Raw genomic sequence first — 26,803 nt, 5'->3', positions numbered from 1 at the left:
GCTCTGACCAGGTTCTGTTACCCAAAATCCTTTGCAAACCGGAAAATTTCGCTAAAAAAACACGTTTTCCTCATATTTTGGTGACAGAAAGTTCTAGAACCAGAGAGGAGCCACATATTTCCCTCCATCCAGCGTTCCCCCAAGTCTCCCGATAAAAATGATACCTCACTTGTGTGGGTAGGCCTAGCGCCCGCGACAGGAAATGCCCCAAAACGCAATGTGGACCCATCACATTTTTTTAAAGAAAACAGAGGTGTTTTTTGCAAACGTGCCTACCTGTAGATTTTGGCCTCTAGCTCAGCCCGCACCTAGGGAAACCTACCAAACCTGTGCATTTTTTTAAACTAGAGACCTAGGGGAATCCAAGATCGGGTGACTTGTGGGGCTCTGACCAGGTTCTGTTACCCAAAATCCTTTGCAAACTGCAAAATTTGGCTAAAAAAACACGTTTTCCTCATATTTTGGTGAGAGAAAGTTCTGGAACCAGAGAGGAGCCACAAATTTCCCTCCATCCAGCGTTCCCCCAAGTCTCCCAATAAAAATGATACCTCACTTGTGTGGGTAGGCCTAGCGCCCGCGACAGGAAATGGCCCAAAACACAACGTGGACACATCACATTTTTTCATAGAAAACAGTGCCTACCTGTGGATTTTGGCCTCTAGCTCAGCCGGGTCCTAGGGAAACCTACCAAACCTGTGCATTTTTTAAAACTAGAGACCTAGGGGAATCCAAGTTCGGGTGACTTGTGGGGCTCTGACCAGGTTCTGTTACCCAAAATCCTTTGCAAACCGCAAAATTTGGCAAAAAAAACATGTTTTCCTCACATTTTGGTGAGAGAAAGTTCTGGAATCAGAGAGGAGCCACAAATTTCCCTCCATCCAGCGTTCCCCCAAGTCTCCCGATAAAAATGATACCTCACTTGTGTGGGTAGGCCTTGCGCCCGGGACAGGAAATGGCCCAAAACACAACGTGGACACATCACATTTTTTCATAGAAAACAGTGCCTACCTGTGGATTTTGGCCTCTAGCTCAGCCGGCACCTGGGGAAACCTAGCAAACCAGGGCATTTTTTAAAACTAGAAACCCACGGGAATCCAAGATGGGGTGACTTGTGGGGCTCTGACCAGGTTCTGTTACCCAGAATCCTTTGCAAACCTCAAACTTTGGCTAAAAAAACACATTTTCCTCAAATTTTGGTGACAGAAAGTTCTGAAATCAGAGAGGAGCCACAAATTTCCTTCCACCCAACGTTCCCCCAAGTCTCCCGATAAAAATTATACCTCACTTGTGTGGGTAGGCCTAGCGCCCGCGACAGGAAATGCCCCAAAACCCAAAGTGGACCCATCACATTTTTTGAAAGAAAACAGAGGTGTTTTTTGCAAACGTGCCTACCTGTAGATTTTGGCCTCTAGCTCAGCCGGCACCTAGGGTAACCTACCAAACCTGTGCATTTTTTAAAACTAGAGACCTAGGGGAATCCAAGATCGGGTGACTTGTGGGGCTCTGACCAGGTTCTGTTACCCAAAATCCTTTGCAAACCGCAAAATTTCGCTAAAAAAACACGTTTTCCTCATATTTTGGTGACAGAAAGTTCTGGAACCAGAGAGGAGCCACATATTTCCCTCCATCCAGCGTTCCCCCAAGTCTCCCGATAAAAATGATACCTCACTTGTGTGGGTAGGCCTAGCGCCCGCAACAGGAAATGCCCCAAAACGCAACGTGGACCCATCACATTTTTTGAAAGAAAACAGTGGTGTTTTTTGCAAACGTGCCTACCTGTAGATTTTGGCCTCTAGCTCAGCCGGTATCTAGGGAAACCTACCAAACCTGTGCATTTTTTAAAACTAGAGACCTCGGGGAATCCAAGATCGGGTGACTTGTGGGGCTCTGACCAGGTTCTGTTACCCAAAATCCTTTGCAAACTGCAAAATTTGGCTAAAAAAACACGTTTTCCTCATATTTTGGTGACAGAAAGTTCTGGAACCAGAGAGGAGCCACAAATTTCCCTCCATCCAGCGTTCCCCCAAGTCTCCCGATAATAATGATACCTCACTTGTGTGGGTAGGCCTAGCGCCCGCGACAGGAAATGGCCCAAAACACAACGTGGACACATCACATTTTTTCATAGAAAACAGTGCCTGCCTGTGGATTTTGGCCTCTAGCTCAGCCGGCACCTGGGGAAACCTAGCAAACCAGCGCATTTTTTAAAACTAGAAACCCAGGGGAATCCAAGATGGGGTGACTTGTGGGGCTCTGACCAGGTTCTGTTACCAGGAATCCTTTGCAAACCTCAAACTTTGGCTAAAAAAACACATTTTCCTCAAATTTTGGTGACAGAAAGTTCTGAAATCAGAGAGGAGCCACAAATTTCCTTCCACCCAGCGTTCCCCCAAGTCTCCCGATAAAAATGATACCTCACTTGTGTGGGTAGGCCTAGCGCCCGCGACAGGAAATGCCCCAAAACGCAACGTGGACCCATCTCATTTTTTGAAAGAAAACAGAGGTGTTTTTTGCAAACGTGCCTACCTGTAGATTTTGGCCTCTAGCTCAGCCGGCACCTAGGGAAACCTACCAAACCTGTGCATTTTTTAAAACTAGAGACCTAGGGGAATCCAAGATCGGGTGACTTTTGGGGCTCTGACCAGGTTCTGTTACCCAAAATCCTTTGCAAACCGCAAAATTTCGCTAAAAAACCAAGTTTTCCTCATATTTTGGTGACAGAAAGTTCTGGAACCAGAGAGGATCCACATATTTCCCTCCATCCAGCGTTCCCCCAAGTCTCCCGATAAAAATGATACCTCACTTGTGTGGGTAGGCCTAGCGCCCGCGACAGGAAATGCCCCAAAACGCAACGTGGACCCATCACATTTTTTGAAAGAAAACAGAGGTGTTTTTTGCAAATGTGCCTACCTGTAGATTTTGGCCTCTAGCTCAGCCGGCACCTAGGGAAACCTACCAAACCTGTGCATTTTTTAAAACTAGAGACCTAGGGGAATCCAAGATCGGGTGACTTGTGGGGCTCTGACCAGGTTCTGTTACCCAAAATCCTTTGCAAACCGCAAAATTTGGCTAAAAAAACACGTTTTCCTCATATTTTGGTGACAGAAAGTTCTGGAACCAGAGAGGAGCCACAAATTTCCCTCCATCCAGCGTTCCCCCAAGTCTCCCGATAATAATGATACCTCACTTGTGTGGGTAGGCCTAGCGCCCGCGACAGGAAATGGCCCAAAACGCAACGTGGACCCATCACATTTTTTTAAAGAAAACAGAGGTGTTTTTTTCAAACGTGCCTACCTGTAGATTTTGGCCTCTAGCTCAGCCAGCACCTAGGTAAACCTACCAAACCTGTGCATTTTTTTAAACTAGAGACCTAGGGGAATCCAAGATCGGGTGACTTGTGGGGCTCTGACCAGGTTCTGTTACCCAAAATCCTTTGCAAAACGCAAAATTTGGCAAAAAAAACACGTTTTACTCACATTTTGGTGTCAGAAAGTTCTGGAATTAGAGGAGCCACAAATTTCCCTCCATCCAGCGTTCCCCCAAGTCTCCCGATAAAAATGATACCTCACTTGTGTGGGTAGGCCTAGCGCCCGCGACAGGAAATGGCCCAAAACACAACGTGGACACATCACATTTTTTCATAGAAAACAGTGCCTACCTGTGGATTTTGGCCTCTAGCTCAGCCGGCACCTGGGGAAACCTAGCAAACCAGCGCATTTTTTACAACTAGAAACCCAGGGGAATCCAAGATGGGGTGACTTGTGGGGCTCTGACCAGGTTCTGTTACCCAGAATCCTTTGCAAACCTCAAACTTTGGCTAAAAAAACACATTTTCCTCAAATTTTGGTGACAGAAAGTTCTGAAATCAGAGAGGAGCCACAAATTTCCTTACACCCAGCGTTCCCCCAAGTCTCCCGATAAACATTATACCTCACTTGTGTGGGTAGGCCTAGCGCCCGCGACAGGAAATACCCCAAAACGCAACGTGGACCCATCACATTTTTTGAAAGAAAACAGAGGTGTTTTTTGCAAACGTGCCTACCTGTAGATTTTGGCCTCTAGCTCAGCCGGCACCTAGGGAAACCTACCAAACCTGTGCATTTTTTAAAACTAGAGACCTAGGGGAATCCAAGATCGGGTGACTTGTGGGGCTCTGACCAGGTTCTGTTACCCAAAATCCTTTGCAAACCGGAAAATTTCGCTAAAAAAACACGTTTTCCTCATATTTTGGTGACAGAAAGTTCTAGAACCAGAGAGGAGCCACATATTTCCCTCCATCCAGCGTTCCCCCAAGTCTCCCGATAAAAATGATACCTCACTTGTGTGGGTAGGCCTAGCGCCCGCGACAGGAAATGCCCCAAAACGCAATGTGGACCCATCACATTTTTTTAAAGAAAACAGAGGTGTTTTTTGCAAACGTGCCTACCTGTAGATTTTGGCCTCTAGCTCAGCCCGCACCTAGGGAAACCTACCAAACCTGTGCATTTTTTTAAACTAGAGACCTAGGGGAATCCAAGATCGGGTGACTTGTGGGGCTCTGACCAGGTTCTGTTACCCAAAATCCTTTGCAAACTGCAAAATTTGGCTAAAAAAACACGTTTTCCTCATATTTTGGTGAGAGAAAGTTCTGGAACCAGAGAGGAGCCACAAATTTCCCTCCATCCAGCGTTCCCCCAAGTCTCCCAATAAAAATGATACCTCACTTGTGTGGGTAGGCCTAGCGCCCGCGACAGGAAATGGCCCAAAACACAACGTGGACACATCACATTTTTTCATAGAAAACAGTGCCTACCTGTGGATTTTGGCCTCTAGCTCAGCCGGGTCCTAGGGAAACCTACCAAACCTGTGCATTTTTTAAAACTAGAGACCTAGGGGAATCCAAGTTCGGGTGACTTGTGGGGCTCTGACCAGGTTCTGTTACCCAAAATCCTTTGCAAACCGCAAAATTTGGCAAAAAAAACATGTTTTCCTCACATTTTGGTGAGAGAAAGTTCTAGAATCAGAGAGGAGCCACAAATTTCCCTCCATCCAGCGTTCCCCCAAGTCTCCCGATAAAAATGATACCTCACTTGTGTGGGTAGGCCTTGCGCCCGGGACAGGAAATGGCCCAAAACACAACGTGGACACATCACATTTTTTCATAGAAAACAGTGCCTACCTGTGGATTTTGGCCTCTAGCTCAGCCGGCACCTGGGGAAACCTAGCAAACCAGGGCATTTTTTAAAACTAGAAACCCACGGGAATCCAAGATGGGGTGACTTGTGGGGCTCTGACCAGGTTCTGTTACCCAGAATCCTTTGCAAACCTCAAACTTTGGCTAAAAAAACACATTTTCCTCAAATTTTGGTGACAGAAAGTTCTGAAATCAGAGAGGAGCCACAAATTTCCTTCCACCCAACGTTCCCCCAAGTCTCCCGATAAAAATTATACCTCACTTGTGTGGGTAGGCCTAGCGCCCGCGACAGGAAATGCCCCAAAACCCAAAGTGGACCCATCACATTTTTTGAAAGAAAACAGAGGTGTTTTTTGCAAACGTGCCTACCTGTAGATTTTGGCCTCTAGCTCAGCCGGCACCTAGGGTAACCTACCAAACCTGTGCATTTTTTAAAACTAGAGACCTAGGGGAATCCAAGATCGGGTGACTTGTGGGGCTCTGACCAGGTTCTGTTACCCAAAATCCTTTGCAAACCGCAAAATTTTGCTAAAAAAACACGTTTTCCTCATATTTTGGTGACAGAAAGTTCTGGAACCAGAGAGGAGCCACATATTTCCCTCCATCCAGCGTTCCCCCAAGTCTCCCGATAAAAATGATACCTCACTTGTGTGGGTAGGCCTAGCGCCCGCAACAGGAAATGCCCCAAAACGCAACGTGGACCCATCACATTTTTTGAAAGAAAACAGTGGTGTTTTTTGCAAACGTGCCTACCTGTAGATTTTGGCCTCTAGCTCAGCCGGTATCTAGGGAAACCTACCAAACCTGTGCATTTTTTAAAACTAGAGACCTCGGGGAATCCAAGATCGGGTGACTTGTGGGGCTCTGACCAGGTTCTGTTACCCAAAATCCTTTGCAAACTGCAAAATTTGGCTAAAAAAACACGTTTTCCTCATATTTTGGTGACAGAAAGTTCTGGAACCAGAGAGGAGCCACAAATTTCCCTCCATCCAGCGTTCCCCCAAGTCTCCCGATAATAATGATACCTCACTTGTGTGGGTAGGCCTAGCGCCCGCGACAGGAAATGGCCCAAAACACAACGTGGACACATCACATTTTTTCATAGAAAACAGTGCCTGCCTGTGGATTTTGGCCTCTAGCTCAGCCGGCACCTGGGGAAACCTAGCAAACCAGCGCATTTTTTAAAACTAGAAACCCAGGGGAATCCAAGATGGGGTGACTTGTGGGGCTCTGACCAGGTTCTGTTACCAGGAATCCTTTGCAAACCTCAAACTTTGGCTAAAAAAACACATTTTCCTCAAATTTTGGTGACAGAAAGTTCTGAAATCAGAGAGGAGCCACAAATTTCCTTCCACCCAGCGTTCCCCCAAGTCTCCCGATAAAAATGATACCTCACTTGTGTGGGTAGGCCTAGCGCCCGCGACAGGAAATGCCCCAAAACGCAACGTGGACCCATCTCATTTTTTGAAAGAAAACAGAGGTGTTTTTTGCAAACGTGCCTACCTGTAGATTTTGGCCTCTAGCTCAGCCGGCACCTAGGGAAACCTACCAAACCTGTGCATTTTTTAAAACTAGAGACCTAGGGGAATCCAAGATCGGGTGACTTGTGGGGCTCTGACCAGGTTCTGTTACCCAACATCCTTTGCAAACCGCAAAATTTGGCTAAAAAAACACGTTTTCCTCATATTTTGGTGACAGAAAGTTCTGGAACCAGAGAAGAGCCACAAATTTCCCTCCATCCAGCGTTCCCCCAAGTCTCCCGATAAAAATGATACCTCACTTGTGTGGGTAGGCCTAGCGCCCGCGACAGGAAATGGCCCAAAACACAACGTGGACACATCACATTTTTTCATAGAAAACAGTGCCTATCTGTGGATTTTGGCCTCTAGCTCAGCCGGCACCTGGGGAAACCTAGCAAACCAGCGCATTTTTTAACACTAGAAACCCAGGGGAATCCAAGATGGAGTGACTTGTGGGGGTCTGACCAGGTTCTGTTACCCAGAATCCTTTGCAAACCTCAAACTTTGGCTAAAAAAAACACATTTTCCTCAAATTTTGGTGACAGAAAGTTCTGAAATCAGAGAGGAGCCACAAATTTCCTTCCACCCAGCGTTCCCCCAAGTCTCCCGATAAAAATGATACCTCACTTGTGTGGGTAGGCCTAGCGCCCGCAACAGGAAATGCCCCAAAACGCAACGTGGACCCATCACATTTTTTGAAAGAAAACAGAGGTGTTTTTTGCAAACGTGCCCACCTGTAGATTTTGGCCTCTAGCTCAGCCGGCACCTAAGTAAACCTACCAAACCTGTGCATTTTTTTAAACTAGAGACCTAGGGGAATCCAAGATCGGGTGACTTTCTGGGGCTCTGACCAGGTTCTGTTACCCAAAATCCTTTGCAATCCGCAAAATTTGGCTAAAAAAACACGTTTTCCTCACATTTTGGTGACAGAAAGTTCTGGAACCAGAGAGGAGCCACAAATTTCCCTCCATCCAGCGTTCCCCCAAGTCTCCCGATAAAAATGATACCTCACTTGTGTGGGTAGGCCTAGCGCCCGCGACAGGAAATGGCCCAAAACACAACGTGGACACATCACATTTTTTCATAGAAAACAGTGCCTACCTGTGGATTTTGGCCTCTAGCTCAGCCGGCACCTGGGGAAACCTAGCAAACCAGCGCATTTTTTAACACTAGAAACCCAGGGGAATCCAAGATGGGGTGACTTGTGGGGCTCTGACCAGGTTCTGTTACCCAGAATCCTTTGCAAACCTCAAACTTTCGCTAAAAAAAACACATTTTCCTCAAATTTTGGTGATAGAAAGTTCTGGAATCAGAGAGGAGCCACAAATTTCCTTCCACCCAGCGTTCCTCCAAGTCTCCCGATAAAAATGATACCTCACTTGTGTGGGTAGGCCTAGCGCCCGCGACAGGAAATGCCCCAAAACGCAACGTGGACCCATCACATTTTTTGAAAGAAAACAGAGGTGTTTTTTGCAAACGTGCCTACCTGTAGATTTTGGCCTCTAGCTCAGCCGGCACCTAGGTAAACCTACCAAACCTGTGCATTTTTTTAAACTAGAGACCTAGGGGAATCCAAGATCGGGTGACTTGTGGGGCTCTGACCAGGTTCTGTTACCCAAAATCCTTTGCAAAACGCAAAATTTGGCAAGAAAAAACACGTTTTCCTCACATTTTGGTGACAGAAAGTTGTGGAATCAGAGAGGAGCCACAAATTTCCCTCCATCCAGCGTTCCCCCAAGTCTCCCGATAAAAATGATACCTCACTTGTGGAGGTAGGCCTAGCGCCCGCGACAGGAAATGGCCCAAAACACAACGTGGACACATCACATTTTTTCATAGAAAACAGTGCCTACCTGTGGATTTTGGCCTCTAGCTCAGCCGGGTCCTAGGGAAACCTACCAAACCTGTGCATTTTTTAAAACTAGAGACCTAGGGGAATCCAAGTTCGGGTGACTTGTGGGGCTCTGACCAGGTTCTGTTACCCAAAATCCTTTGCAAACCGCAAAATTTGGCAAAAAAAACATGTTTTCCTCACATTTTGGTGAGAGAAAGTTCTGGAATCAGAGAGGAGCCACAAATTTCCCTCCATCCAGCGTTCCCCCAAGTCTCCCGATAAAAATGATACCTCACTTGTGTGGGTAGGCCTAGCGCCCGCGACAGGAAATGGCCCAAAACACAACGTGGACACATCACATTTTTTCATAGAAAACAGTGCCTACCTGTGGATTTTGGCCTCTAGCTCAGCCGGCACCTGGGGAAACCTAGCAAACCAGCGCATTTTTTAACACTAGAAACCCAGGGGAATCCAAGATGGGGTGACTTGTGGGGCTTTGACCAGGTTCTGTTACCCAGAATCCTTTGCAAACCTCAAACTTTGGCTAAAAAAACACATTTTCCTCAAATTTTGGTGACAGAAAGTTCTGAAATCAGAGAGGAGCCACAAATTTCCTTCCACCCAGCGTTCCCCCAAGTCTCCCGATAAAAATGATACCTCACTTGTGTGGGTAGGCCTAGCGCCCGCGACAGGAAATGCCCCAAAACGCAACGTGGACCCATCACATTTTTTGAAAGAAAACAGAGGTGTTTTTTGCAAACGTGCCTACCTGTAGATTTTGGCCTCTAGCTCAGCCGGCACCTAGGTAAGCCTACCAAACCTGTGCATTTTTTTAAACTAGAGACCTAGGGGAATCCAAGATCGGGTGACTTTCTGGGGCTCTGACCAGGTTCTGTTACCCAAAATCCTTTGCAAACCGCAAAATTTGGCTACAAAAACACGTTTTCCTCACATTTTGGTGACAGAAAGTTCTGGAATCAGAGGGGAGCCACAAATTTCCCTCCATCCAGCGTTCCCCCAAGTCTCCCGATAAAAATGATACCTCACTTGTGTGGGTAGGCCTAGCGCCCGCGACAGGAAATGGCCCAAAACACAACGTGGACACATCAAATTTTTTCATAGAAAACAGTGCCTACCTGTGGATTTTGGCCTCTAGCTCAGCCGGCACCTGGGGAAACCTAGCAAACCAGCGCATTTTTTAACACTAGAAACCCAGGGGAATCCAAGATGGGGTGACTTGTGGGGCTCTGACCAGGTTCTGTTACCCAGAATCCTTTGCAAACCTCAAACTTTGGCTAAAAAAACACATTTTCCTCAAATTTTGGTGACAGAAAGTTCTGAAATCAGTGAGGAGCAACAAATTTCCTTCCACCCAGCGTTCCCCCAAGTCTCCCGATAAAAATGATACCTCACTTGTGTGGGTAGGCCTAGCGCCCGCGACAGGAAATGCCCCAAAACACAACGTGGACCCATCACATTTTTTGAAAGAAAACAGAGGTGTTTTTTGCAAACGTGCCTACCTGTAGATTTTGGCCTCTAGCTCAGCCGGCACCTAGGTAAACCTACCAAACCTGTGCATTTTTTTAAACTAGAGACCTAGGGGAATCCAAGATCGGGTGACTTTCTGGGGCTCTGACCAGGTTCTGTTACCCAAAATCCTTTGCAAACCGCAAAATTTGGCTAAAAAACACGTTTTCCTCACATTTTGGTGACAGAAAGATCTGGAACCAGAGAGGAGCCACAAATTTCCCTCCATCCAGCGTTCCCCCAAGTCTCCCGATAAAAATGATACCTCACTTGTGTGGGTAGGCCTAGCGCCCGCGACAGGAAATGGCCCAAAACACAACGTGGAAACATCACATTTTTTCATAGAAAACAGTGCCTACCTGTGGATTTTGGCCTCTAGCTCAGCCGGCACCTGGGGAAACCTAGCAAACCAGCGCATTTTTTAACACTAGAAACCCAGGGGAATCCAAGATGGGGTGACTTGTGGGGCTCTGACCAGGTTCTGTTACCCAGAATCCTTTGCAAACCTCAAACTTTGGCTAAAAAAACACATTTTCCTCAAATTTTGGTGACAGAAAGTTCTGAAATCAGTGAGGAGCAACAAATTTCCTTCCACCCAGCGTTCCCCCAAGTCTCCCGATAAAAATGATAGCTCACTTGTGTGGGTAGGCCTAGCGCCCGCGACAGGAAATGCCCCAAAACGCAACGTGGACCCATCACATTTTTTGAAAGAAAACAGAGGTGTTTTTTGCAAACGTGCCTACCTGTAGATTTTGGCCTCTAGCTCAGCCGGCACCTAGGTAAACCTACCAAACCTGTGCATTTTTTTAAACTAGAGACCTAGGGGAATCCAAGATCGGGTGACTTTCTGGGGCTCTGACCAGGTTCTGTTACCCAAAATCCTTTGCAAACCGCAAAATTTGGCTAAAAAAACACGTTTTCCTCAAATTTTGGTGACAGAAAGATCTGGAACCAGAGAGGAGCCACAAATTTCCCTCCATCCAGCGTTCCCCCAAGTCTCCCGATAAAAATGATACCTCTCTTGTGTGGGTAGGCCTAGCGCCCGCGACAGGAAATGGCCCAAAACACAACGTGGACACATCACATTTTTTCATAGAAAACAGTGCCTACCTGTGGATTTTGGCCTCTAGCTCAGCCAGCACCTGGGGAAACCTAGCAAACCAGCGCATTTTGTAACACTAGAAACCCAGGGGAATCCAAGATGGGGTGACTTGTGGGGCTCTGACCAGGTTCTGTTACCCAGAATCCTTTGCAAACCTCAAACTTTGGCTAAAAAAACACATTTTCCTCAAATTTTGGTGACAGAAAGTTCTGAAATCAGAGAGGAGCCACAAATTTCCTTCCACCCAGCGTTCCCCCAAGTCTCCCGATAAAAATGATACCTCACTTGTGTGGGTAGGCCTAGCGCCCGCGACAGGAAATGCCCCAAAACGCAACGTGGACCCATCACATTTTTTGAAAGAAAACAGAGGTGTTTTTTGCAAACGTGCCTACCTGTAGATTTTGGCCTCTAGCTCAGCCGGCACCTAGGTAAACCTACCAAACCTGTGCATTTTTTTAAACTAGAGACCTAGGGGAATCCAAGATCGGGTGACTTTCTGGGGCTCTGACCAGGTTCTGTTACCCAAAATCCTTTGCAAACCGCAAAATTTGGCTAAAAAATCACATTTTCCTCACATTTTGGTGACAGAAAGTTCTGGAATCAGAGGGGAGCCACAAATTTCCCTCCATCCAGCGTTCCCCCAAGTCTCCCGATAAAAATGATACCTCACTTGTGTGGGTAGGCCTAGCGCCCGCGACAGGAAATGGCCCAAAACACAACGTGGACACATCACATTTTTTCATAGAAAACAGTGCCTACCTGTGGATTTTGGCCTCTAGCTCAGCCAGCACCTGGGGAAACCTAGCAAACCAGCGCATTTTTTAACACTAGAAACCCAGGGGAATCCAACATGGGGTGACTTGTGAGGCTCTGACCAGGTTCTGTTACCCAGAATCCTTTGCAAACCTCAAACTTTGGCTAAAAAAAAACACATTTTCCTCAAATTTTGGTGACAGAAAGTTCTGGAATCAGAGAGGAGCCACAAATTTCCTTCCACCCAGCGTTCCTCCAAGTCTCCCGATAAAAATGATACCTCACTTGTGTGGGTAGGCCTAGCGCCCGCGACAGGAAATGCCCCAAAACGCAACGTGGACCCATCACATTTTTTGAAAGAAAACAGAGGTGTTTTTTGCAAACGTGCCTACCTGTAGATTTTGGCCTCTAGCTCAGCCGGCACCTAGGTAAACCTACCAAACCTGTGCATTTTTTTAAGCTGGAGACCTAGGGGAATCCAAGATCGGGTGACTTTCTGGGGCTCTGACCAGGTTCTGTTACCCAAAATCCTTTGCAAACCGCAAAATTTGGCTAAAAAAACACATTTTCCTCAAATTTTGGTGACAGAAAGATCTGGAACCAGAGAGGAGCCACAAATTTCCCTCCATCCAGCGTTCCCCCAAGTCTCCCGATAAAAATGATACCTCACTTGTGTGGGTAGGCCTAGCGCCCGCGACAGGAAATGGCCCAAAATACAACGTGGACACATCACATTTTTTCATAGAAAACAGTGCCTACCTGTGGATTTTGGCCTCTAGCTCAGCCAGCACCTGGGGAAACCTAGCAAACCAGCGCATTTTTTAACACTAGAAACCCAGGGGAATCCAAGATGGGGTGACTTGTGGGGCTCTGACCAGGTTCTGTTACCCAACATCCTTTGCAAACCGCAAAATTTGGCTAAAAAAACACGTTTTCCTCATATTTTGGTGACAGAAAGTTCTGGAACCAGAGAAGAGCCACAAATTTCCCTCCATCCAGCGTTCCCCCAAGTCTCCCGATAAAAATGATACCTCACTTGTGTGGGTAGGCCTAGCGCCCGCGACAGGAAATGGCCCAAAACACAACGTGGACACATCACATTTTTTCATAGAAAACAGTGCCTATCTGTGGATTTTGGCCTCTAGCTCAGCCGGCACCTGGGGAAACCTAGCAAACCAGCGCATTTTTTAACACTAGAAACCCAGGGGAATCCAAGATGGAGTGACTTGTGGGGGTCTGACCAGGTTCTGTTACCCAGAATCCTTTGCAAACCTCAAACTTTGGCTAAAAAAAACACATTTTCCTCAAATTTTGGTGACAGAAAGTTCTGAAATCAGAGAGGAGCCACAAATTTCCTTCCACCCAGCGTTCCCCCAAGTCTCCCGATAAAAATGATACCTCACTTGTGTGGGTAGGCCTAGCGCCCGCAACAGGAAATGCCCCAAAACGCAACGTGGACCCATCACATTTTTTGAAAGAAAACAGAGGTGTTTTTTGCAAACGTGCCCACCTGTAGATTTTGGCCTCTAGCTCAGCCGGCACCTAAGTAAACCTACCAAACCTGTGCATTTTTTTAAACTAGAGACCTAGGGGAATCCAAGATCGGGTGACTTTCTGGGGCTCTGACCAGGTTCTGTTACCCAAAATCCTTTGCAATCCGCAAAATTTGGCTAAAAAAACACGTTTTCCTCACATTTTGGTGACAGAAAGTTCTGGAACCAGAGAGGAGCCACAAATTTCCCTCCATCCAGCGTTCCCCCAAGTCTCCCGATAAAAATGATACCTCACTTGTGTGGGTAGGCCTAGCGCCCGCGACAGGAAATGGCCCAAAACACAACGTGGACACATCACATTTTTTCATAGAAAACAGTGCCTACCTGTGGATTTTGGCCTCTAGCTCAGCCGGCACCTGGGGAAACCTAGCAAACCAGCGCATTTTTTAACACTAGAAACCCAGGGGAATCCAAGATGGGGTGACTTGTGGGGCTCTGACCAGGTTCTGTTACCCAGAATCCTTTGCAAACCTCAAACTTTCGCTAAAAAAAACACATTTTCCTCAAATTTTGGTGATAGAAAGTTCTGGAATCAGAGAGGAGCCACAAATTTCCTTCCACCCAGCGTTCCTCCAAGTCTCCCGATAAAAATGATACCTCACTTGTGTGGGTAGGCCTAGCGCCCGCGACAGGAAATGCCCCAAAACGCAACGTGGACCCATCACATTTTTTGAAAGAAAACAGAGGTGTTTTTTGCAAACGTGCCTACCTGTAGATTTTGGCCTCTAGCTCAGCCGGCACCTAGGTAAACCTACCAAACCTGTGCATTTTTTTAAACTAGAGACCTAGGGGAATCCAAGATCGGGTGACTTGTGGGGCTCTGACCAGGTTCTGTTACCCAAAATCCTTTGCAAAACGCAAAATTTGGCAAGAAAAAACACGTTTTCCTCACATTTTGGTGACAGAAAGTTGTGGAATCAGAGAGGAGCCACAAATTTCCCTCCATCCAGCGTTCCCCCAAGTCTCCCGATAAAAATGATACCTCACTTGTGGAGGTAGGCCTAGCGCCCGCGACAGGAAATGGCCCAAAACACAACGTGGACACATCACATTTTTTCATAGAAAACAGTGCCTACCTGTGGATTTTGGCCTCTAGCTCAGCCGGGTCCTAGGGAAACCTACCAAACCTGTGCATTTTTTAAAACTAGAGACCTAGGGGAATCCAAGTTCGGGTGACTTGTGGGGCTCTGACCAGGTTCTGTTACCCAAAATCCTTTGCAAACCGCAAAATTTGGCAAAAAAAACATGTTTTCCTCACATTTTGGTGAGAGAAAGTTCTGGAATCAGAGAGGAGCCACAAATTTCCCTCCATCCAGCGTTCCCCCAAGTCTCCCGATAAAAATGATACCTCACTTGTGTGGGTAGGCCTAGCGCCCGCGACAGGAAATGGCCCAAAACACAACGTGGACACATCACATTTTTTCATAGAAAACAGTGCCTACCTGTGGATTTTGGCCTCTAGCTCAGCCGGCACCTGGGGAAACCTAGCAAACCAGCGCATTTTTTAACACTAGAAACCCAGGGGAATCCAAGATGGGGTGACTTGTGGGGCTCTGACCAGGTTCTGTTAACCAGAATCCTTTGCAAACCTCAAACTTTGGCTAAAAAAACACATTTTCCTCAAATTTTGGTGACAGAAAGTTCTGAAATCAGAGAGGAGCCACAAATTTCCTTCCACCCAGCGTTCCCCCAAGTCTCCCGATAAAAATGATACCTCACTTGTGTGGGTAGGCCTAGCGCCCGCGACAGGAAATGCCCCAAAACGCAACGTGGACCCATCACATTTTTTGAAAGAAAACAGAGGTGTTTTTTGCAAACGTGCCTACCTGTAGATTTTGGCCTCTAGCTCAGCCGGCACCTAGGTAAGCCTACCAAACCTGTGCATTTTTTTAAACTAGAGACCTAGGGGAATCCAAGATCGGGTGACTTTCTGGGGCTCTGACCAGGTTCTGTTACCCAAAATCCTTTGCAAACCGCAAAATTTGGCTACAAAAACACGTTTTCCTCACATTTTGGTGACAGAAAGTTCTGGAATCAGAGGGGAGCCACAAATTTCCCTCCATCCAGCGTTCCCCCAAGTCTCCCGATAAAAATGATACCTCACTTGTGTGGGTAGGCCTAGCGCCCGCGACAGGAAATGGCCCAAAACACAACGTGGACACATCAAATTTTTTCATAGAAAACAGTGCCTACCTGTGGATTTTGGCCTCTAGCTCAGCCGGCACCTGGGGAAACCTAGCAAACCAGCGCATTTTTTAACACTAGAAACCCAGGGGAATCCAAGATGGGGTGACTTGTGGGGCTCTGACCAGGTTCTGTTACCCAGAATCCTTTGCAAACCTCAAACTTTGGCTAAAAAAACACATTTTCCTCAAATTTTGGTGACAGAAAGTTCTGAAATCAGTGAGGAGCAACAAATTTCCTTCCACCCAGCGTTCCCCCAAGTCTCCCGATAAAAATGATACCTCACTTGTGTGGGTAGGCCTAGCGCCCGCGACAGGAAATGCCCCAAAACACAACGTGGACCCATCACATTTTTTGAAAGAAAACAGAGGTGTTTTTTGCAAACGTGCCTACCTGTAGATTTTGGCCTCTAGCTCAGCCGGCACCTAGGTAAACCTACCAAACCTGTGCATTTTTTTAAACTAGAGACCTAGGGGAATCCAAGATCGGGTGACTTTCTGGGGCTCTGACCAGGTTCTGTTACCCAAAATCCTTTGCAAACCGCAAAATTTGGCTAAAAAAACACGTTTTCCTCACATTTTGGTGACAGAAAGATCTGGAACCAGAGAGGAGCCACAAATTTCCCTCCATCCAGCGTTCCCCCAAGTCTCCCGATAAAAATGATACCTCTCTTGTGTGGGTAGGCCTAGCGCCCGCGACAGGAAATGGCCCAAAACACAACGTGGACACATCAAATTTTTTCATAGAAAACAGTGCCTACCTGTGGATTTTGGCCTCTAGCTCAGCCAGCACCTGGGGAAACCTAGCAAACCAGCGCATTTTTTAACACTAGAAACCCAGGGGAATCCAAGATGGGGTGACTTGTGGGGCTCTGACCAGGTTCTGTTACCCAGAATCCTTTGCAAACCTCAAACTTTGGCTAAAAAAACACATTTTCCTCAAATTTTGGTGACAGAAAGTTCTGAAATCAGAGAGGAGCCACAAATTTCCTTCCACCCAGCGTTCCCCCAAGTCTCCCGATAAAAATGATACCTCACTTGTGTGGGTAGGCCTAGCGCCCGCGACAGGAAATGCCCCAAAACGCAACGTGGACCCATCACATTTTTTGAAAGAAAACAGAGGTGTTTTTTGCAAACGTGCCTACCTGTAGATTTTGGCCTCTAGCTCAGCCGGCACCTAGGTAAACCTACCAAACCTGTGCATTTTTTTAAACTAGAGACCTAGGGGAATCCAAGATCGGGTGACTTTCTGGGGCTCTGACCAGGTTCTGTTACCCAAAATCCTTTGCAAACCGCAAAATTTGGCTAAAAAATCACATTTTCCTCACATTTTGGTGACAGAAAGTTCTGGAATCAGAGGGGAGCCACAAATTTCCCTCCATCCAGCGTTCCCCCAAGTCTCCCGATAAAAATGATACCTCACTTGTGTGGGTAGGCCTAGCGCCCGCGACAGGAAATGGCCCAAAACACAACGTGGACACATCACATTTTTTCATAGAAAACAGTGCCTACCTGTGGATTTTGGCCTCTAGCTCAGCCAGCACCTGGGGAAACCTAGCAAACCAGCGCATTTTTTAACACTAGAAACCCAGGGGAATCCAACATGGGGTGACTTGTGAGGCTCTGACCAGGTTCTGTTACCCAGAATCCTTTGCAAACCTCAAACTTTGGCTAAAAAAAAACACATTTTCCTCAAATTTTGGTGACAGAAAGTTCTGGAATCAGAGAGGAGCCACAAATTTCCTTCCACCCAGCGTTCCTCCAAGTCTCCCGATAAAAATGATACCTCACTTGTGTGGGTAGGCCTAGCGCCCGCGACAGGAAATGCCCCAAAACGCAACGTGGACCCATCACATTTTTTGAAAGAAAACAGAGGTGTTTTTTGCAAACGTGCCTACCTGTAGATTTTGGCCTCTAGCTCAGCCGGCACCTAGGTAAACCTACCAAACCTGTGCATTTTTTTAAGCTGGAGACCTAGGGGAATCCAAGATCGGGTGACTTTCTGGGGCTCTGACCAGGTTCTGTTACCCAAAATCCTTTGCAAACCGCAAAATTTGGCTAAAAAAACACGTTTTCCTCAAATTTTGGTGACAGAAAGATCTGGAACCAGAGAGGAGCCACAAATTTCCCTCCATCCAGCGTTCCCCCAAGTCTCCCGATAAAAATGATACCTCACTTGTGTGGGTAGGCCTAGCGCCCGCGACAGGAAATGGCCCAAAACACAACGTGGACACATCACATTTTTTCATAGAAAACAGTGCCTACCTGTGGATTTTGGCCTCTAGCTCAGCCGGCACCTGGGGAAACCTAGCAAACCAGCGCATTTTTTAACACTAGAAACCCAGGGGAATCCAAGATGGGGTGACTTGTGGGGCTCTGACCAGGTTCTGTTACCCAGAATCCTTTGCAAACCTCAAACTTTGGCTAAAAAAACACATTTTCCTCATATTTTGGTGACAGAAAGTTCTGGAACCAGAGAGGAGCCACAAATTTCCCTCCATCCAGCGTTCCCCCAAGTCTCCCGATAAAAATGATACCTCACTTGTGTGGGTAGGCCTAGCGCCCGCGACAGGAAATGGCCCAAAACACAACGTGGACACATCACATTTTTTCATAGAAAACAGTGCCTACCTGTGGATTTTGGCCTCTAGCTCAGCCGGCACCTGGGGAAACCTAGCAAACCAGCGCATTTTTTAACACTAGAAACCCAGGGGAATCCAAGATGGGGTGACTTGTGGGGCTCTGACCAGGTTCTGTTACCCAGAATCCTTTGCAAACCTCAAACTTTGGCTAAAAAAACACATTTATCTCAAATTTTGGTGACAGAAAGTTCTGAAATCAGAGAGGAGACACAAATTTCCTTCCACCCAGCGTTCCCCCAAGTCTCCCGATAAAAATGATACCTCACTTGTGTGGGTAGGCCTAGCGCCCGCGACATGAAGTGCCCCAAAACGCAACGTGGACCCATCACATTTTTTTAAAGAAAACAGAGGTGTTTTTTGAAAACGTGCCTACCTGTAGATTTTGGCCTCTAGCTCAGCCGGCACCTAGGTAAACCTACCAAACCTGTGCATTTTTTTAAACTAGAGACCTAGGGGAATCCAAGATCGGGTGACTTTCTGGGGCTCTGACCAGGTTCTGTTACCCAAACTCCTTTGCAAAACGCAAAATTTGGCTAAAAAAACACGTTTTCCTCACATTTTGGTGAAAGAAAGTTCTGGAATCAGAGGGGAGCCACAAATTTCCCTCCATCCAGCGTTCCCCCAAGTCTCCCGATAAAAATGATACCTCACTTGTGTGGGTAGGCCTAGCGCCCGCGACAGGAAATGGCCCAAAACACAACGTGGACACATCAAATTTTTTCATAGAAAACAGAGCCTACCTGTGGATTTCGGCCTCTAGCTCAGCCGGCACCTGGGGAAACCTAGCAAACCAGCGCATTTTTTAACACTAGAAACCCAGGGGAATCCAAGATGGGGTGACTTGTGGGGCTCTGACCAGGTTCTGTTACCCAGAATCCTTTGCAAACCTCAAACTTTGGCTAAAAAAAACAAATTTTCCTCAAATTTTGGTGACAGAAAGTTCTGGAATCAGAGAGGAGCCACAAATTTCCTTCCACCCAGCGTTCCTCCAAGTCTCCCGATAAAAATGATACCTCACTTGTGTGGGTAGGCCTAGCGCCCGCGACAGGAAATGCCCCAAAACGCAACGTGGACCCATCACATTTTTTTAAAGAAAACAGAGGTGTTTTTTTCAAACGTGCCTACCTGTAGATTTTGGCCTCTAGCTCAGCCAGCACCTAGGTAAACCTACCAAACCTGTGCATTTTTTTAAACTAGAGACCTAGGGGAATCCAAGATCGGGTGACTTGTGGGGCTCTGACCAGGTTCTGTTACCCAAAATCCTTTGCAAAACGCAAAATTTGGCAAAAAAAACACTTTTTCCTCACATTTTGGTGTCAGAAAGTTCTGGAATCAGAGGAGCCACAAATTTCCCTCCATCCAGCGTTCCCCCAAGTCTCCCGATAAAAATGATACCTCACTTGTGTGGGTAGGCCTAGCGCCCGCGACAGGAAATGGCCCAAAACACAACGTTGACACATCACATTTTTTCATAGAAAACAGTGCCTACCTGTGGATTTTGGCCTCTAGCTCAGCCGGCACCTGGGGAAACCTAGCAAACCAGCGCATTTTTTAAAACTAGAAACCCAGAGGAATCCAAGATGGGGTGACTTGTGGGGCTCTGACCAGGTTCTGTTACCCAGAATCCTTTGCAAACCTCAAACTTTGGCTAAAAAAACACATTTTCCTCAAATTTTGGTGACAGAAAGTTCTGAAATCAGAGAGGAGCCACAAATTTCCTTACACCCAGCGTTCCCCCAAGTCTCCCGATAAACATTATACCTCATTTGTGTGGGTAGGCCTAGCGCCCGCGACAGGAAATACCCCAAAACGCAATGTGGACCCATCACATTTTTTGAAAGAAAACAGAGGTGTTTTTTGCAAACGTGCCTACCTGTAGATTTTGGCCTCTAGCTCAGCCGGCACCTAGGGAAACCTACCAAACCTGTGCATTTTTTAAAACTAGAGACCTAGGGGAATCCAAGATCGGGTGAATTGTGGGGCTCTGACCAGGTTCTGTTACCCAAAATCCTTTGCAAACCGGAAAATTTCGCTAAAAAAACACGTTTTCCTCATATTTTGGTGACAGAAAGTTCTAGAACCAGAGAGGAGCCACATATTTCCCTCCATCCAGCGTTCCCCCAAGTCTCCCGATAAAAATGATACCTCACTTGTGTGGGTAGGCCTAGCGCCCGCGACAGGAAATGCCCCAAAACGCAACGTGGACCCATCACATTTTTTGAAAGAAAACAGAGGTGTTTTTTGCAAACGTGCCTACCTGTAGATTTTGGCCTCTAGCTCAGCCGGCACCTAGGGAAACCTACCAAACCTGTGCATTTTCTTAAACTAGAGACCTAGGGGAATCCAAGATCGGGTGACTTGTGGGGCTCTGACCAGGTTCTGTTACCCAAAATCCTTTGCAAACTGCAAAATTTGGCTAAAAAAACACGTTTTCCTCATATTTTGGTGAGAGAAAGTTCTGGAACCAGAGAGGAGCCACAAATTTCCCTCCATCCAGCGTTCCCCCAAGTCTCCCGATAAAAATGATACCTCACTTGTGTGGGTAGGCCTAGCGCCCGCGACAGGAAATGGCCCAAAACACAACGTGGACACATCACATTTTTTCATAGAAAACAGTGCCTACCTGTGGATTTTGGCCTCTAGCTCAGCCGGCACCTGGGGAAACCTAGCAAACCAGCGCATTTTTTAAAACTAGAAACCCAGGGGAATCCAAGATGGGGTGACTTGTGGGGCTCTGACCAGGTTCTGTTACCCAGAATCCTTTGCAAACCTCAAACTTTGGCTAAAAAAAACACATTTTCCTCAAATTTTGGTGACAGAAAGTTCTGAAATCAGAGAGGAGCCACAAATTTCCTTCCACCCAGCGTTCCCCCAAGTCTCCCGATAAAAATTATACCTCACTTGTGTGGGTAGGTCTAGCGCCCGCGACAGGAAATGCCCCAAAACGCAACGTGGACCCATCTCATTTTTTGAAAGAAAACAGAGGAGTTTTTTGCAAACGTGCCTACTTGTAGATTTTGGCCTCTAGCTCAGCCGGCATCTAGGGAAACTTACCAAACCTGTGCATTTTTTAAAACTAGAGACCTAGGGGAATCCAAGATCGGGTGACTTTTGGGGCTCTGACCAGGTTCTGTTACCCAAAATCCTTTGCAAACCGCAAAATTTCGCTAAAAAAACAAGTTTTCCTCATATTTTGGTGACAGAAAGTTCTGGAACCAGAGAGGATCCACATATTTCCCTCCATCCAGCGTTCCCCCAAGTCTCCCGATAAAAATGATACCTCACTTGTGTGGGTAGGCCCAGCGCCCGCGACAGGAAATGCCCCAAAACGCAACGTGGACCCATCACATTTTTTGAAAGAAAACAGAGGTGTTTTTTGCAAACGTGCCTACCTGTAGATTTTGGCCTCTAGCTCAGCCGGCACCTAGGGAAACCTACCAAACCTGTGCATTTTTTAAAACTAGAGACCTAGGGGAATCCAAGATCGGGTGACTTGTGGGGCTCTGACCAGGTTCTGTTACCCAAAATCCTTTGCAAAACGCAAAATTTGGCAAAAAAAACACGTTTTCCTCACATTTTGGTGACAGAAAGTTCTGGAATCAGAGAGGAGCCACAAATTTCCCTCCATCCAGCGTTCCCCCAAGTCTCCCGATAAAAATGATACCTCACTTGTGTGGGTAGGCCTAGCGCCCGCGACAGGAAATGGCCCAAAACACAACGTGGACACATCACATTTTTTCATAGAAAACAGTGCCTACCTGTGGATTTTGGCCTCTAGCTCAGCCGGCACCTGGGGAAACCTAGCAAACCAGCGCATTTTTGAAAACTAGAAACCCAGGGGAATCCAAGATGGGGTCACTTGTGGGGCTCTGACCAGGTTCTGTTACCCAGAATCCTTTGCAAACCTCAAACTTTGGCTAAAAAAAACACATTTTCCTCAAATTTTGGTGACAGAAAGTTCTGAAATCAGAGAGGAGCCACAAATTTCCTTCCACCCAGCGTTCCCCCAAGTCTCCCGATAAAAATTATACCTCACTTGTGTGGGTAGGCCTAGCGCCCGCGATAGGAAATGCCCCAAAACGCAACGTGGACCCATCACATTTTTTGAAAGAAAACAGTGGTGTTTTTTGCAAACGTGCCTACCTGTAGATTTTGGCCTCTAGCTCAGCCGGTATCTAGGGAAACCTACCAAACCTGTGCATTTTTTAAAACTAGAGACCTAGGGGAATCCAAGATCGGGTGACTTTTGGGGCTCTGACCAGGTTCTGTTACCCAAAATCCTTTGCAAACCGCAAAATTTCGCTAAAAAAACAAGTTTTCCTCATATTTTGGTGACAGAAAGTTCTGGAACCAGAGAGGATCCACATATTTCCCTCCATCCAGCGTTCCCCCAAGTCTCCCGATAAAAATGATACCTCACTTGTGTGGGTAGGCCTAGCGCCCGCGACAGGAAATGCCCCAAAACGCAACGTGGACCCATCACATTTTTTGAAAGAAAACAGAGGTGTTTTTTGCAAATGTGCCTACCTGTAGATTTTGGCCTCTAGCTCAGCCGGCACCTAGGGAAACCTACCAAACCTGTGCATTTTTTAAAACTAGAGACCTAGGGGAATCCAAGATGGGGTGACTTGTGGGGCTCTGACCAGGTTCTGTTACCCGAAATCCTTTGCAAACCGCAAAATTTGGCTAAAAAAACACGTTTTCCTCATATTTTGGTGACAGAAAGTTCAGGAACCAGAGAGGAGCCACAAATTTCCCTCCATCCAGCGTTCCCCCAAGTCTCCCGATAATAATGATACCTCACTTGTGTGGGTAGGCCTAGCGCCCGCGACAGGAAATGGCCCAAAACGCAACGTGGACCCATCACATTTTTTTAAAGAAAACAGAGGTGTTTTTTTCAAACGTGCCTACCTGTAGATTTTGGCCTCTAGCTCAGCCAGCACCTAGGTAAACCTACCAAACCTGTGCATTTTTTTAAACTAGAGACCTAGGGGAATCCAAGATCGGGTGACTTGTGGGGCTCTGACCAGGTTCTGTTACCCAAAATCCTTTGCAAAACGCAAAATTTGGCAAAAAAAACACGTTTTACTCACATTTTGGTGTCAGAAAGTTCTGGAATTAGAGGAGCCACAAATTTCCCTCCATCCAGCGTTCCCCCAAGTCTCCCGATAAAAATGATACCTCACTTGTGTGGGTAGGCCTAGCGCCCGCGACAGGAAATGGCCCAAAACACAACGTGGACACATCACATTTTTTCATAGAAAACAGTGCCTACCTGTGGATTTTGGCCTCTAGCTCAGCCGGCACCTGGGGAAACCTAGCAAACCAGCGCATTTTTTACAACTAGAAACCCAGGGGAATCCAAGATGGGGTGACTTGTGGGGCTCTGACCAGGTTCTGTTAACCAGAATCCTTTGCAAACCTCAAACTTTGGCTAAAAAAACACATTTTCCTCAAATTTTGGTGACAGAAAGTTCTGAAATCAGAGAGGAGCCACAAATTTCCTTACACCCAGCGTTCCCCCAAGTCTCCCGATAAACATTATACCTCACTTGTGTGGGTAGGCCTAGCGCCCGCGACAGGTAATACCCCAAAACGCAACGTGGACCCATCACATTTTTTGAAAGAAAACAGAGGTGTTTTTTGCAAACGTGCCTACCTGTAGATTTTGGCCTCTAGCTCAGCCGGCACCTAGGGAAACCTACCAAACCTGTGCATTTTTTAAAACTAGAGACCTAGGGGAATCCAAGATCGGGTGACTTGTGGGGCTCTGACCAGGTTCTGTTACCCAAAATCCTTTGCAAACCGCAAAATTTCGCTAAAAAAACACGTTTTCCTCATATTTTGGTGACAGAAAGTTCTAGAACCAGAGAGGAGCCACATATTTCCCTCCATCCAGCGTTCCCCCAAGTCTCCCGATAAAAATGATACCTCACTTGTGTGGGTAGGCCTAGCGCCCGCGACAGGAAATGCCCCAAAACGCAACGTGGACCCATCACATTTTTTTAAAGAAAACAGAGGTGTTTTTTGCAAACGTGCCTACCTGTAGATTTTGGCCTCTAGCTCAGCCGGCACCTAGGGAAACCTACCAAACCTGTGCATTTTTTTAAACTAGAGACCTAGGGGAATCCAAGATCGGGTGACTTGTGGGGCTCTGACCAGGTTCTGTTACCCAAAATCCTTTGCAAACTGCAAAATTTGGCTAAAAAAACACGTTTTCCTCATATTTTGGTGAGAGAAAGTTCTGGAACCAGAGAGGAGCCACAAATTTCCCTCCATCCAGCGTTTCCCCAAGTCTCCCGATAAAAATGATACCTCACTTGTGTGGGTAGGCCTAGCGCCCGCGACAGGAAATGGCCCAAAACACAACGTGGACACATCACATTTTTTCATAGAAAACAGTGCCTACCTGTGGATTTTGGCCTCTAGCTCAGCCGGGTCCTAGGGAAACCTACCAAACCTGTGCATTTTTTTAAACTAGAGACCTAGGGGAATCCAAGTTCGGGTGACTTGTGGGGCTCTGACCAGGTTCTGTTACCCAAAATCCTTTGCAAACCGCAAAATTTGGCAAAAAAAACATGTTTTCCTCACATTTTGGTGAGAGAAAGTTCTGGAATCAGAGAGGAGCCACAAATTTCCCTCCATCCAGCGTTCCCCCAAGTCTCCCGATAAAAATGATACCTCACTTGTGTGGGTAGGCCTAGCGCCCGCGACAGGAAATGGCCCAAAACACAACGTGGACACATCACATTTTTTCATAGAAAACAGTGCCTACCTGTGGATTTTGGCCTCTAGCTCAGCCGGCACCTGGGGAAACCTAGCAAACCAGGGCATTTTTTAAAACTAGAAACCCACGGGAATCCAAGATGGGGTGACTTGTGGGGCTCTGACCAGGTTCTGTTACCCAGAATCCTTTGCAAACCTCAAACTTTGGCTAAAAAAACACATTTTCCTCAAATTTTGGTGACAGAAAGTTCTGAAATCAGAGAGGAGCCACAAATTTCCTTCCACCCAGCGTTCCCCCAAGTCTCCCGATAAAAATTATACCTCACTTGTGTGGGTAGGCCTAGCGCCCGCGACAGGAAATGCCCCAAAACCCAACGTGGACCCATCACATTTTTTGAAAGAAAACAGAGGTGTTTTTTGCAAACGTGCCTACCTGTAGATTTTGGCCTCTAGCTCAGCCGGCACCTAGGGAAACCTACCAAACCTGTGCATTTTTTAAAACTAGTGACCTAGGGGAATCCAAGATCGGGTGACTTGTGGGGCTCTGACCAGGTTCTGTTACCCAAAATCCTTTGCAAACCGCAAAATTTCGCTAAAAAAACACGTTTTCCTCATATTTTGGTGACAGAAAGATCTGGAACCAGAGAGGAGCCACATATTTCCCTCCATCCAGCGTTCCCCCAAGTCTCCCGATAAAAATGATACCTCACTTGTGTGGGTAGGCCTAGCGCCCGCAACAGGAAATGCCCCAAAACGCAACGTGGACCCATCACATTTTTTGAAAGAAAACAGTGGTGTTTTTTGCAAACGTGCCTACCTGTAGATTTTGGCCTCTAGCTCAGCCGGTATCTAGGGAAACCTACCAAACCTGTGCATTTTTTAAAACTAGAGACCTAGGGGAATCCAAGATCGGGTGACTTGTGGGGCTCTGACCAGGTTCTGTTACCCAAAATCCTTTGCAAACTGCAAAATTTGGCTAAAAAAACACGTTTTCCTCATATTTTGGTGACAGAAAGTTCTGGAACCAGAGAGGAGCCACAAATTTCCCTCCATCCAGCGTTCCCCCAAGTCTCCCGATAATAATGATACCTCACTTGTGTGGGTAGGCCTAGCGCCCGCGACAGGAAATGGCCCAAAACACAACGTGGACACATCACATTTTTTCATAGAAAACAGTGCCTGCCTGTGGATTTTGGCCTCTAGCTCAGCCGGCACCTGGGGAAACCTAGCAAACCAGCGCATTTTTTAAAACTAGAAACCCAGGGGAATCCAAGATGGGGTGACTTGTGGGGCTCTGACCAGGTTCTGTTACCAGGAATCCTTTGCAAACCTCAAACTTTGGCTAAAAAAACACATTTTCCTCAAATTTTGGTGACAGAAAGTTCTGAAATCAGAGAGGAGCCACAAATTTCCTTCCACACAGCGTTCCCCCAAGTCTCCCGATAAAAATGATACCTCACTTGTGTGGGTAGGCCTAGCGCCCGCGACAGGAAATGCCCCAAAACGCAACGTGGACCCATCACATTTTTTTAAAGAAAACAGAGGTGTTTTTTGCAAACGTGCCTACCTGTAGATTTTGGCCTCTAGCTCAGCTGGCACCTAGGGAAACCTACCAAACCTGTGCATTTTTTAAAACTAGAGACCTAGGGGAATCCAAGATCGGGTGACTTGTGGGGCTCTGACCAGGTTCTGTTACCCAACATCCTTTGCAAACCGCAAAATTTGGCTAAAAAAACACGTTTTCCTCATATTTTGGTGACAGAAAGTTCTGGAACCAGAGAAGAGCCACA

Source organism: Pleurodeles waltl, chromosome 10 (genome assembly GCF_031143425.1).
Source record: "Pleurodeles waltl isolate 20211129_DDA chromosome 10, aPleWal1.hap1.20221129, whole genome shotgun sequence".
Taxonomy (NCBI): Eukaryota; Metazoa; Chordata; class Amphibia; order Caudata; family Salamandridae; genus Pleurodeles; species Pleurodeles waltl.
The sequence above is the reverse complement of the archived record's forward strand: the minus strand, read 5'-3'. Positions refer to the sequence as shown.